Source organism: Nicotiana attenuata, unplaced genomic scaffold, assembly GCF_001879085.1.
Source record: "Nicotiana attenuata strain UT unplaced genomic scaffold, NIATTr2, whole genome shotgun sequence".
In the NCBI taxonomy this organism is placed as follows: Eukaryota; Viridiplantae; Streptophyta; class Magnoliopsida; order Solanales; family Solanaceae; genus Nicotiana; species Nicotiana attenuata.
The window spans coordinates 80,231-93,774 of record NW_017671212.1 but is presented as its reverse complement, the minus strand read 5'-3'; positions in this window follow the sequence as shown (position 1 = coordinate 93,774).

Below are 13,544 nucleotides of genomic sequence, written 5' to 3'. Positions count from 1 at the left end.
AAACTCGTCTAAGCTATACAATATTTGTCAGCTGCCTATCTAAACTATCGACTGTCCTCGAAAATCGTCTGAACTATAACCCCCTTCATAATAAAACTCCCTCGTCACTTATGTGGCATAATGTGTATATTAAACCGCAAAAAAAGAGCGCGTGAATGCTGAATAATGTCATTAAAATGGGCCACCTTACAATGTTTAATGGCTAATTAGCCTTTTTTTTTAAAAAAAAAATTTATTTTATTTTCTTCTTTTTTTTCTTCATATTTCACCTTCCTTTGTCATCTTTTTTACTTTTCTTCTCCATTTTTCACATTTCTTCTCCATTTTTTCATCTGAATCCATCTGAGATTCTCTCTCTTATTAAAACCCTAATCTTCTATACTGCTTCAGGAGCATAACCCTAATTTTTATCCCGATTTTTGAACAGAAACAAGAATAGACAAAGCAATTGAGGTTAGAACCAAGATTAATGGAGAAAATCGCTACTGAAAGAAAGGTATAGCCGTTCTTCGATAAGAGCAAAGAGAAAATGAGTTTTTTTTTACAATTGACCCACTAGTTTTAACCCTAGCCCCCTTTTTTATTTTACCATATAATTTTTTACAATGATATAATAAAGTGTATTAAAATTTTAATTACGTCTATTTTTTAGATTAAGCTAAATAAATATTCACGTAGATTTCCATATGGCAGATTTTAAATTTTTTTTTGAAGCGTGTATTATACGCACTAGTAAAAATGTGACAGAAGTGGTTTTATTATGATATGGGTTATAGTTTAGGGGGTTTTCGTGTTCAGGCGATGATTTAGGTAAGCAACTGACAAAAATTGTATGATTTAGATGAGTTTTAGGGTATTAACTCTTTTAAAAAATGCCTTTAACTTTATATGATGGTGAGTTGATGAATCCTGACAATAAAAACTTTTAGTTGGTGATCCTATTGGTCCCAGTAACTACAGAGAGAGGACATGTCTGCTCTCGATGGATGTCCAAGTGGTTGCATGAAAATATATTTAAAAATATTAAGATCTCTTATTTTAATAAGGAGTAAGGAATAATTTTAGGCAGTCTAATAAATAATACATAGGCTATCTATGATTTTGCAAGGATATCAAATATACAATTCGAGCATCTTGACGATAACTAATAAATTATTATTTGCTGGCAACTTTTTTTTTATTTTTCTTTCCTCCCAAATTAGGAGGATCTATAGTGTTTCCACACTTCCCCTCCAGCATGACTCGAACCCAGGACCTACCGGTCGTAGGTGGAGGTGCTTACCAACTTGATCCTCGACTATTGCCGCATTGGACAAGTCAAACATTCTCAGCAGAATGTCTCAACTATAATTTTCATAAATTGACAAAGTTCAATTAAAACAAAATTAGTAGATCAATAGATCAAAGACTTTTATTAATTTTATAGAAGTCCTTTTTAACTCGCTGCTTTAAATTATGTTCACCTACTATATTTGCTAAACCAAATAATTCCCTTGATTCTAAGTTTATTAGACATGACTCCAACAATACCGATTACAACCAAAATGGTTGAAAGTGAAAGAATATAAATCATCGCAATAGATTTCAGCATTCAACTAGGAGTAGTATATTATCTAAAGTTGAAACGAAAAAAATATTTTCACATGTAATCAAAATTAAAAACAACCAAGAATTATCTTAAAAAGACTTTGTAAATAAGATAATATGTTTGTAGTCTCCGAAGGAAAGTAAGTCAATATTTTATTTATTTTTGGGCAAATGATCATCTATTATGCAAAAAGGATCAGTTATGCCTTTTGTTATACTTTTGGTGTATTGATGATAGGCTATAATTACGTATTTTAGTCGCTTATTACACTCTAATTTACTGCACTTTAGTTGAGTTGCGCTTTAATCGCTAGTGTTTTGCACTAATTGTGTGTTTTATGCCTTGTATGTGTGATTCCGAGCTATATAGATGTTATGGAATGAATTTAAGTAAGTTGAAGCTTTGAAGTCTGAGTAAAAGCTCAAGGAATTATGCCGGGATCGTGTTCGGGGGTCAAATTTGATAGTTGAGAACAAACGAAGACTCGAGTAGGCATATTGCGTACTGTCTAGTAAAATGCATATAACTTTTTTCTCAGAACTCCATTTGGGCTCCACAATATATGGTTGGAAAGCTAACTCAAGGGGCTACAACTTTTATGTTTTATGATTTTCCAAATTCCAAACGGAACAGGGTGAAAACCCGCGGTTATGGTAGGACCGCGGCAGAACACTGCTGCAGATTCTGAAGGCCATTCTGGCCGCGGTCCTGGCGTAACCGCGGTGGGACCGCGGCAAGACATGTAAATTTCAGGGACTAAAGTGCAAAACACGGGATTTTAAGCCTTAAACCTTATATTAAACGAGGGAGGCCGGCCAAGAGCAAAGGAGAATGATTTTTGGGAGTGAAAAACATCAGAAGGAAGGGCAAGAGGCAAGGAGGATCATTGGGCATCAATCTTTAATCTTCTTCTTTGTTCTTTTACCTTTGAATATGAATTCTTTTGTGATTTTTGTTATTTTCATGAGTAGCTAACTTTTCTAATCTAAGATTTTGGTGAAACCCGTTGGGGATGAATTGGTTGTTATAAGTAATATAGATTTGAATTAGTTTAATCTCTATTTGTTCAACTATGTTTTGATTGTGGTTAATTGAAAGGATCCTCAATTAGCTGTTCCTATTTATTATGTATATGCTTGAGAGAGAGTGCATATTTAGGTAGTTGTTTGAACAACATCACTCCCGGAGTATAGGCGAGAGTCATAACCGAGGGTTTAGAGGTTGGATTAGAGATAACGATACCTCGGGTGCGATCTAAGTGAACTGTAATGCGAATCTAGCTAACGTAGCTTGAGAGAGTGCATCTAGTAAATTATCATAATTGCTTGAGAGAGATTTATGATAGCTGGAGAGTTCATGATTGATAGAGGCAACTAAGTCAATGCTATAAGAAACATACAACTAATAAAATCAACAACGGGGGAAACCATTACCTTAGACCTTTATTCTAATTGTTTACAATTCAAGCATAGTTAGTTTTCAGCTGTTTATTTATTTTCAATCTTGTCTTCTTGGTGATATTAAACAGATACAGCTAAGTCTTAGTTCTCTGTGGGATTCGACTCCGAACTTTTAGATCGGATTATATTTGTAGCGACCGCTTATCCTTTTTAGGACTAGAGTTGGGCGTGATCAAATTTTGGCGCCGTTGCCGGGGAACTAACGGTGTAGTTGTAGCTGTATATATTGCTAGGGTTCAAGTTTGAACTTTTATTTTGTTTTGTTTTTTCTTGGTATTTTTTTTTATAACTGTTGATTTGAGAAACATGACATCTTGGAATTATGGAAATTTAGGTGTAGATAATTCTACTATTGATCTCCATGCATATTGTAAAGGAACCACCCGTGGCAAAATTTTCAAAACGTTCCTGAGAGCGAGTTATGTGCACCAACTCAATCTTATTTGTGGAATGTGTGTGATGTGTGTGGTGGTAGAAATGGTCACCTTCATGGTTGTGCTTATATTTCTTATTTTCCCCCAACCCCTTACTATGATGGTTCTACCTTTTCTTGTGAAGTTAATAGGAACAAAGAACCTGGGAATGCGGACCTGAAGGAGATCAAGGATATGCTAAAGTGCCTTCTGGAACAAAACAATGAGAAACAATTGCACATAGAAAGGCAAGAGGCAACTATTTGCAAGTTGGAGGCTCAATTGAGTCAAGTGATTGGAGCTTTTAATGCTCAACAAGCCAATATTGAGGATAGTAGCCAAGAAGAGCATGAATTTGAGGTGTTAATTGGGGAGGTCAGAGTAGAACATCAACAACCTAGCCAACTAAAATTTGAGGATGTCAATGTTGAAGAAGTAATACTAGAGTCAACCAAGGACGTTGAAGATACAAATTTAGTTGACTCTAGTGGGATTGGTGTTGAGGAGGTTAAAAATCTTGAAGTTCATGTATTTGAGCGCGTTGGGCCTCATTCCAAACACTTCTCTACATTATGTTCATACGGTGAAATGGAAATTCACCCTTATGAGCATAAAAAGGAGTCCAAGGAAGAGGTAGATGAGCCTTATATTTTGGATTTCTCAAGGCCGTCTAGGCAAGGTGACACTCCTCGGTCGAGAGCCAACAAGTGCATAAGATTTTATCTAATTTTGGCTCGCAAGAATTTGTACCGCCCCAAGAGCATAATCATAAGCTTGAATCAAAATTGGGGGTTCAATTCATAAGCTCGAGTTGGAGGCAAAAAGTGATTCGCGTCGTGCCGCGACGTTAAATCAAGCGCTTGTTGGGAGGCAACCCAGCTTTATTGCTTTCTTTTATTTTTTTTTTTTTTTTTTATTTTTTGTAATTGTATTATTTTTGTAGTGTCAATTTTTTATTTTTTAGGAGAATGGAAAGCAAAGGTATTGGAAGGATGCAACAGCAAACCAAATGGTTGGAACTAAGTGTGAGGTACCCGCACGAAGGACCAAGCTGGGGAGAAGTCTGAGTACCCCATGAGCTGTAGTGCTTCGGCCTTTGGCCTACTAGGGAGTCTCTTTTACCCTTTTTATTAGTTATGGTGTGCATTAGGAACAATGCACAATTTTAAGTGTGGGGTGATGAGATTGTCTGGGTGACTTTTCATGCTACGTTAGATGTATTAGTTTAATTAAATAGTATTTTTTTTAAAGATTGGACTTTTCCCGACGATGGATCTATTAGACAATTTTCTTGAGGGATTTAAGTCTAAAGAAAAAAAACAAAAAAAGATTTTCTTTGTAGGTAGTGTAATAATTCCCCCTTGGTTTTTCTTTGTGCCGCGGTTCTTTCCAAGGGTTTTATTTGAACCGGGTATAGTTAGTTTTTTTGGGAGTAGGAGCCATTGTGTTGTGTTTTGAATTGAAGCAATATCTCTTGACTTCGTTATGCCTTGAGAATAGTGAGTACTTTGGCTGTGACGCTTAGGCTCAGTTTTTGACTCTTGTATAAGTACCTTAAATTGTATGATCTTAACTTTGCTTTACTTCTTTGACTAGAGTGTCTTTATGAATCCAATCCTGAGTGACTTATGTGCCATGTGTGTGTGAGGTTTTGTGATATTCTGTGCATTGCATTTGATGCCTAGAACTTGCCCCGTGTGTTTGCAAAGCGAAATAGTAGTTTATTCAGTCTAGGAAGTGATATAGGCATTTCTTTGTTGAGCCAGATATGTATATTTTACCCGCCTAATTGTTAAGTATCGTAGTTAACCCCTTTGAGCCTGTAATCCTGTTTCTTTGGCAACCACATTACAAGCCTTACCCATTTGTTTGAATGGACTATCTATTTGAACCTTTTAACCTCTCATAAGCACTTGAATTGTAATGATTTATGTAAAAGTTAAAGTGTGGGGTGGTTGGTTTGACTTTTGAGTGGAACTAATTGAATAAGGAGAAAGGTGCACTGTTTTGAAAAAGAAAGAGCCACTTGAATTGAAAAAAAATATAGTTGGATTGTTGTGAAAAAAAAAATTCCTTGATAAGTGGTGGCTCTTGACGTAAGTGTGCTTAAAGAAGAATGGGGTAATTTACATTGATGTGAAGGTGGAATTTTGGTTTGACATAAGTATGGGGTTTAAATGTTAAAATGTATGTATTAAAGTGCTTAGGGAGGTGTATTCACTCTTATATCTAAATGTATCCTACTCGTCCCGTAGCCTACATTACAACCAAATAAAGTCCTAATTGATCCAAGATTGAATGAGCTCGATTAGTGGAGTAGTACACTACGGGCAAGCTTATGGTGCATCTTTTGTGGCATATGAATGTTATTTCTGAGAGTGAGTGAATTCTTTCTATCTTGAGTTCCTAAGTGTTCTTAAATTTTATTGTGTGGAACTGCTCTCTTTTGTTGTGTGAGGGCACTTGATTCATGAAGGAAAGGTAATGTCAGTGACCTCTATGTTAGAGTAAGTAGGTGAGTTGTGAATAACGCGTCTTACTTGTGAGTCAAATCTTGAGGTGAAGATGTTACGCTTTTGTGCTTAGTCTATTTTAACTACTCTTGGTGTGATGAGTTAGGAGAATTGTTTAAAAAGGTCGTGTCTATAAAAAAAAAGTGTAGTTTGATTGCTCGAGGACGAGCAATGGTTTAAGTGTGGGGTGTTGATGATAGACTATAATTACGTATTTTAGTCGCTTATTACACTCTAATTTACTGCACTTTAGTTGAGTTTGCGCTTTAATCGCTAGTGTTTTACACTAATTGTATATTTTATGCCTTGTAGGTGTGATTCCGAGCTATATAGATGTTATGAAATGAATTTAAGTGAATTGAAGCTTTGAAGTCTGAGTAAAAGCTCAAGGAGTTAAGCCGGGATCGTGTTCGGGGGTCAAATTTGATAGTTGAGAACAAGCGAAGACTCGAGTAGGCAATTGCACACTGTCTAGTAAAATGCATATAACTTTTTTCTCAGAACTCCATTTGGACTCCACAATATATGGTTGGAAAGCTAACTCAAAGAGCTACAACTTTCATGTTTTACGTTTTTCCAAATTACAGATGGAACAGGGTGAAAACCCGCAGTTATGGTAGGACCGCGGCAGAACACTGCTGCAGATTCTGAAGGCCATTCTGGCCGCGGTCCTGGCGTAACCGCGGTGGGACCGCGGCAGGACATGTAAATTTCAGGGATTAAAGTGCAAAACACGGGATTTTAAGCCCTAAACCCCATATTAAACGAGGGAGGCCGGCCAAGAGCAAAGGAGAATGATTTTTGGGAGTGAAAAACATCAGAAGGAAGGGCAAGAGGCAAGGAGGATCATTGGGCATCAATCTTTAATCTTCTTCTTTGTTCTTTTACCTTTGAATATGAATTCTTTTGTGATTTTTGTTATTTTCATGAGTAGCTAACTTTTCTAATCTAAGATTTTGGTGAAACCCGTTGGGGATGAATTAGTTGTTATAAGTAATATAGATTTGAATTAGTTTAATCTCTATTTGTTCAACTATGTTTTGATTGTGGTTAATTGAAAGGATCCTCAATTAGCCGTTCCTATTTATTATGTATCTGCTTGAGAGAGATTGCATATTTAGGTAGTTGTTTGAACAACATCACTCCCGGAGTATAGGCGAGAGTCATAACCGAGGGTTTAGAGGTTGGATTAGAGATAACGATACCTCGGGTGCGATCTAAGTGAACTGTAATGCGAATCTAGCTAACATAGCTTGAGAGAGTGCGTCTAGTAAATTATCATAATTGCTTGAGAGAGATTTATGATAGCTGGAGAGTTCATGATTGATAGAGGCAACTAAGTCAATGCTATAAGAAACATACAACTAATAAAATCAACAACGGGGGAAACCATTACCTTAGACCTTTATTCTAATTGTTTACAATTCAAGCATAGTTAGTTTTCAGCTGTTTATTTATTTTCAATCTTGTCTTCTTGGTGATATTAAACAGATACAGCTAAGCCTTAGTTCTCTGTGGGATTCGACTCCAGACTTTTAGACCGGATTATATTTGCAGCGACCGCTTATCCTTTTTAGGACTAGAGTTGGGCGTGATCAAATCTTTGTCCTGACATTATAAAACTAGTGCAAAATTACCCTTCTACCGTTAGGGCTTTCCACCACGGACACCACATGCCTTTTGTTATACTTTCTAATGAACATTTTCGAATAAAAGGTCTCTTTTAAATTACATATAGAACAAATGTGGGCCTTTTCTCGTTGTAAACCCATTTACAAAATTATTACTAAAATCATAGTTAACCGGATTAGGCCCTTTCTACCAACCCTCATCAATCCCACTCAATCCAGTTTTTTTTCGGGGCGTTGAGCAATAGATCTTGCAATCATTGTACAAGAATCTCTTCACTCTTTCTGTCGAACCAAATGGCGTATAGGGAATGATGCTAAAAATAGACCTTGGAAAAGCATTTGATAGGCTAGAATGGTCCTTTGTGCGTTATTCACTTCAAATTTTAACCTTCTACCGTCACTTATAGCACTATTATGTCTTGTATTACCACTTTTTCTATTTCTATTCTCATAATTGGGCAACCCCATTCTTTCAACCCTCTCATGGAATTCGTCAGGGCGCCCCTCTGTCCCCTTATCTTTTTATCATTTGCATGAAAACCTTATCCCAGCTTATTGAGGAAGCTGTCATTGCTAAATAGTGGAAACCTATCACCATTTCCCGTAGTGGACCAGCTTTGTCGCACTTACTTTTTGCGGATGACCTTGTCCGTCCAAAGCAGATATCCCTAGTGCACATTCCATACTTCACATTTTTAATATTTTAAATGTACAATCAGGTCAACGGGTAACCTTTCCAAATCCAAAATTGTTTTCTCCAACAATGTCTCCTCCGACTCCAAAGGCACCCTCTCCTCCACAATATCCCCTCTTCTTTAGCTTTTAGTAAATATCTAGGCTTTCCAATGACGAATATGCATCCAAAATCTTCTGAATACCAATACATCCTAGACCGCATGAATACTCGCCTACAAGGGTGGAAAACTAAGTTCCTTAACCTTGTAGGACGTACAACACTCGTGCACTTTGTCCTTAATTCTATCCCTATATACACAATGCAAAATCATTTGCTTCACCCAAAAACAAGGGACCATATTGACCGTATTCAGCGAAATTTTCTGTGGGGGCTCCACCACCACCCACAAAAAAATTTATTTGATCAACTGGGACATTGTTACCACTCCAAATACACAAGGGGGCCTTGACCTTCAGAAAACTAATGCCAAAAACATACCATGCTATACGAGCCTAACATGGCGCTTTGCTACACAATTGGCCCCACTATGGGCTTGTGTACTACATGGCAAGTATTGTGCGCCTCGAGCTATACTACCTCACACAAATTCCTTTAACATCAAACCGACTGACTCCTCCATTTGGAAAAGCATGGCAAAGGCTGCCCCTTTATGTCGAGAAGGAACTGCATGGAATGTTTCTTCTACGTTAACATTAGTCTTTGGAATGACAAATGGATTTCTCCCAACCTGTCACTCCGTCAACTTATTCAGGGCCCATTACAGAGGCATGAATCATCCTTACCTCTTAGTCATATACTTGTGTCCTCTAACTACCATCTAGAACTCCTCTCCTTTGACCTTCCTTCCCACATCATTTATGTTTCACCTAATTCTCCTGACTCCGATACACCCCATTGGTCTCATACACCTGGTAGAATTTTCTCCACTTCATCTACCTACCAGCTTTACTTCCTTCACCAACATCATAACCCACCACCTTTCCCTCATTCCTGGATATGGCAAACTCCTACTCTTAGCAAAACCAAACATTTTTTGTGGCTTTTAGTGTTGGTGCCTTATCCACTAGAGCCTTGTTATCCTATCGAAAAATCATTCCCCATGCAACCTGCACCATCTGTGTGCATCCATAAGAAGATATATGTGATGACTCAAAGGGTTATCTTATGTTTTAGAATTCGATTCCGTGTTCCGAGGCCTTAAAACCTCGTTGTATCTCTCCTCGATTTGCATGTGCAGCCCGGGCACGTATCCAGAAAGCTTTTATAGAAAAATCGATGAAATAATAATTTTTGACCTAAAAAGTTAATTTTTGTTGACTTCCGTGAATATTTTGGGTAAACAGACCTGGACCCGTGATTTGATGGTCCTGGTAGGTACGTGGTAAAATATGGGACATGGATGTATGCCCGAAATTGAATTACAAGGTCCCAAGCCCGAGAAATAAATTTTTGATGAAAATTGTAGAACTAGAATTATAAAGGTTTTAAAAATTTGGTTAATAATTGATCTTGTTGATACCGGGTCCGTATTGTGGTTCCAGAGCTCGGTACAGGTTTGTTATGATATTTATACCTAACCTTTGAAATTTGGTGAGAAACGTGACACTGATTTGACGTGATTCGGACCTTTGGTTGAGAAAATAGAATTTCTAAAACTATCTTGAAAATTTGATGCAATTTGGTGCTAAATTCGCAGTTCTAGGTGTTATTTTGGTGATTTGATCGCAGGAGCAAGTTCGTATGATGTTTTAAGACTTGTGTGCCTGTTTAGTTTGGAGCCCCGAGGGCTCGGGTGAGTTTCGGATAGGCTACGGAGTGATTTACACTTAAGGAATTTTGCTGGTATGCTTCAGGTCTGCAGACTTCGCACTTGTGAAGTCTGGCTCGCAATTGCGAGCATCGCATTTGCGAAGAAGTTTCGCATTTGCATCAAAAGGGCTGGTAGGGGACCTTCGCAATTGCGAAACTCAGGATCGCAATTGCGATAAGAACTGGTCGCATTTACGAACAATTATTTGCATTTGCGATAGTAGCAGGTCCTGGACATTCTTTGCATTTGCGAAGGGATGTTCGCATTTGCGAACCCCTGATCGCAAATGCGATATCTGCAACTATTCAAAACTAATTATATATCCGGACTCGCGGGTGAATGGATAATCGGGTTTTGGTCTGAATTTCGGGTTTTGACCAAGCGGGCCCGGGGTCAGTTTTTGACCTTTTGGGGAAAATGTTGGGAAACCTATAATTATGCATTGGAATTGATTTCTTTAGCGATAATTGATTTTATTAAGTTAATTATGACTAGATACGAGTGGATTGGAGGTGGAAACTAGAGGAAAAACGATAATTGAGCTTTGAGTTGGCCGTTGGATTGAGGTAAGTGTTGTGTCTAACTTCGACTTGAGGGATTAGGGATCCCCGACTTAATTGCTATGTGAACATCCATGTGTGTGGCGTATACGTGAGGTGACAAGTACCTATGCACCGCCAAATTATCTGTTTAGCATGTTCCCTTCCCCGTTCCTAATATATTATTTTCCTGTCTTAACTGCTACATGCTTATTGGTGCTTTCATATTTAATTGCTTCTTGTTGGATGTTGTTTTCTTTATTGAAGGTATTAATTGTTCAGTAGTTCATTGTGACACATTATTGGTTTAAGTTGGTTTATCGGTGTTTCATGGTACATTTTGGTTGGTCTCGCTGCGTAGTGTTAATTGATGAAGTTTCATAATTGTATAGATTTTTGTTTACTTTGGTTTGAGGCATAAATGTTGTGGAGGGTTTTGAGCTAAATTGTGAAATACGTGTTCTTATTGTGTGATTGGTACTGATATGGTGGGATAGGGCTGCACGCCGCAACGGAAGGAATAAGGGTGGTATATTGAGGAGGAATAAGAGTGAAATGTGATTGTCTGGTGGAATCGGGTTGCGCGTAGCTACAGGAGTAATAAGGGTGGACAGGTGTGATCCGGTTGCATGCCGCAACATGAGGAATAAGGGTGATATATTAAGGAGCAATAAGGGTGGACTGGTGAGATCGAGTTGCACGCCGCAACAGGAGTAATAAGGGCGAATGTACACAGTGTTACTGATTATATGGTGGGATCGGGATGCGCGCCGTATCATTTTATTGTTTATGTATTCTTCTTCTGATGTGATTTTATTCTATATCACTCTCTTAAGGATTAGTTATATCTGAGCACTGGCAAGATAATTGGGTTCCATATTTATTTACTGCAAGTTACTGTTCCATTTCATTCCGTACTTTCCTTTTGCTTTATTATATATTGTATGCAGGTTATATTGTGAACGCCCCGCCGTAGACTCGTCACTTTCTATTTGAGGCTAGGCTCGGCACTTACCATTCTATGGGATTAGTTGTAATGATACTGCACTCTGCACTTTCCTTGCAGATTTTGGAGCTGGTTGTGGCTGATCGAGAGGTCGGTTGCAGGCATTTATCTAGGAGACCTAAGGTAGTCCTGCAGGCGTCCACAGGCCCTGGCGTCCCCTCCTATATTTCTACATTCCTGTTTTATCTTCTTTCAAGATAGAGTACTTTTTTTCAGACTAATACTTGTAGATATTCTTAGTATGTTCGTGGATTGTGACACCAGTTTTTGGGTGGTAACAGTTTCAGTATTGTTAATAGTATATGGATAGCCGGCTTATTATGCACTTCCGCATTTATTTTAGTGTGATTTAGCCTTGTTAATTTTAATTATAAAATGTAAAGGAAAAAGGTGAATAGAACTCTAACGTTGGCTTGCCTAGCGAGTACGATGTCAGGCGCCATCACAGTTCTGACGGTGGGAAATTTGGGTCGTGACAAGTTGGTATCAGAGCACTAGGTTGCCTAGGTCTCACAATTCACGAACGAGCTTAGTAGAGTCTGAGCGATCGGTACGGTGACGTCTGTGCTTATCCCAGAGGCTACAGAGTTAGGAACAATTTTACTTCTATTTTTCTCTGTCGTGCGATTTGGTCTCTCAATGCTAATTGAACTTTCTACTCTTGTTTTTTCGTAGATGGCGAGAACACGTACCGCTTCTTCTGCTGATCAGTAGCCCGAGCCCCAGTTGCAGCTCCTACGAGGGGCAGAGGATGAGGCCGAGGGCGTGCTAGAGGCTGAGGCAGGACATGGCTCAGCCCAGAGCTCGAGCAGCAGTACCAGCGGCGGAGCCTCGGGTAGAGTTTGATGAGGAGGCTCCGGCCCAGACCGTTCTAGCAGGGTCAGCTCAGGTTCCAAAGGGGTTCATTGCTACCCCGGTACTTCAAGATGCTTTGGTCCGTCTAGTGGGCCTTATGGAGAGTGTTACTTAGGCCGGTACATTCCCTGTAGAACCAGCCATCTCTGGGACTGGGGGAGGATCACAGACTCCCGCTACTCACACTCCGAAGCAGATGGCTCCCCAGTTTCAGACTTCAATAGCTCAGCCAGTTGGGGTAGTTCTGCTGGGTGTTGTAGCACAGATCAACGATGGATCAGCTATGTCTTATGAGGCCTTGTGGAGGTTGGATAGGTTTACCAAGCTTTTCACCACTACCTATGGCGGTACATCTTCAGAGGATCCCCAGGACTATCTGGACTGTTGTCAAAAGGTATTACGGAACATGGGGACAGTGGAGACTAATGGGGTCGACTTTGCTACCTTTCGTCTATCAGGTTTCGCCAAGAAATGGTGGAGGGATTATTGTTTGTCCAGACCAGCTAGGTCACCAGCTCATACTTGGGACTAGTTCTCTCAGCTATTTTTGGAGAAGTATCTTCCTATCACTCAGAGAGACGACTATTAGAGGCAGTTCGAGTGCTTTCAGTAGGGTTCTATGACCGTCACTCAGTACGAGACCATATTTGTTGATTTGGCCCGTCATGCTCTTCTTATACTTCCCACCGAAAAAGAGATGGTGAGGAGGTTTATTGAGGGACTCGCTCAGCCTATCAGATTGCAGATGGCTAAGGAGACATGGAGTGAGATTTTTCTTTCCAGGATGTAGCCAATGTAGCCAGGCTAATTGAGATTGTTCTATCTCAATGGAGTGGTCAGGGTATGACAAGAGGCCTCGTCATTCCGGTGGATTCAGTGGGGCCTTATCTGGAGGCCGGGGAACTTTTGGTAGGGGCCATCCTCCCAGACCGTTTCATTCAGTACTTCAGACATCCCATAGAGCTTCAGGGAGTCGTGGTCCTTATGTACCTCCTTCAGGGCAGCCAGCTTATAGTGCACCGCCAGCTTCTA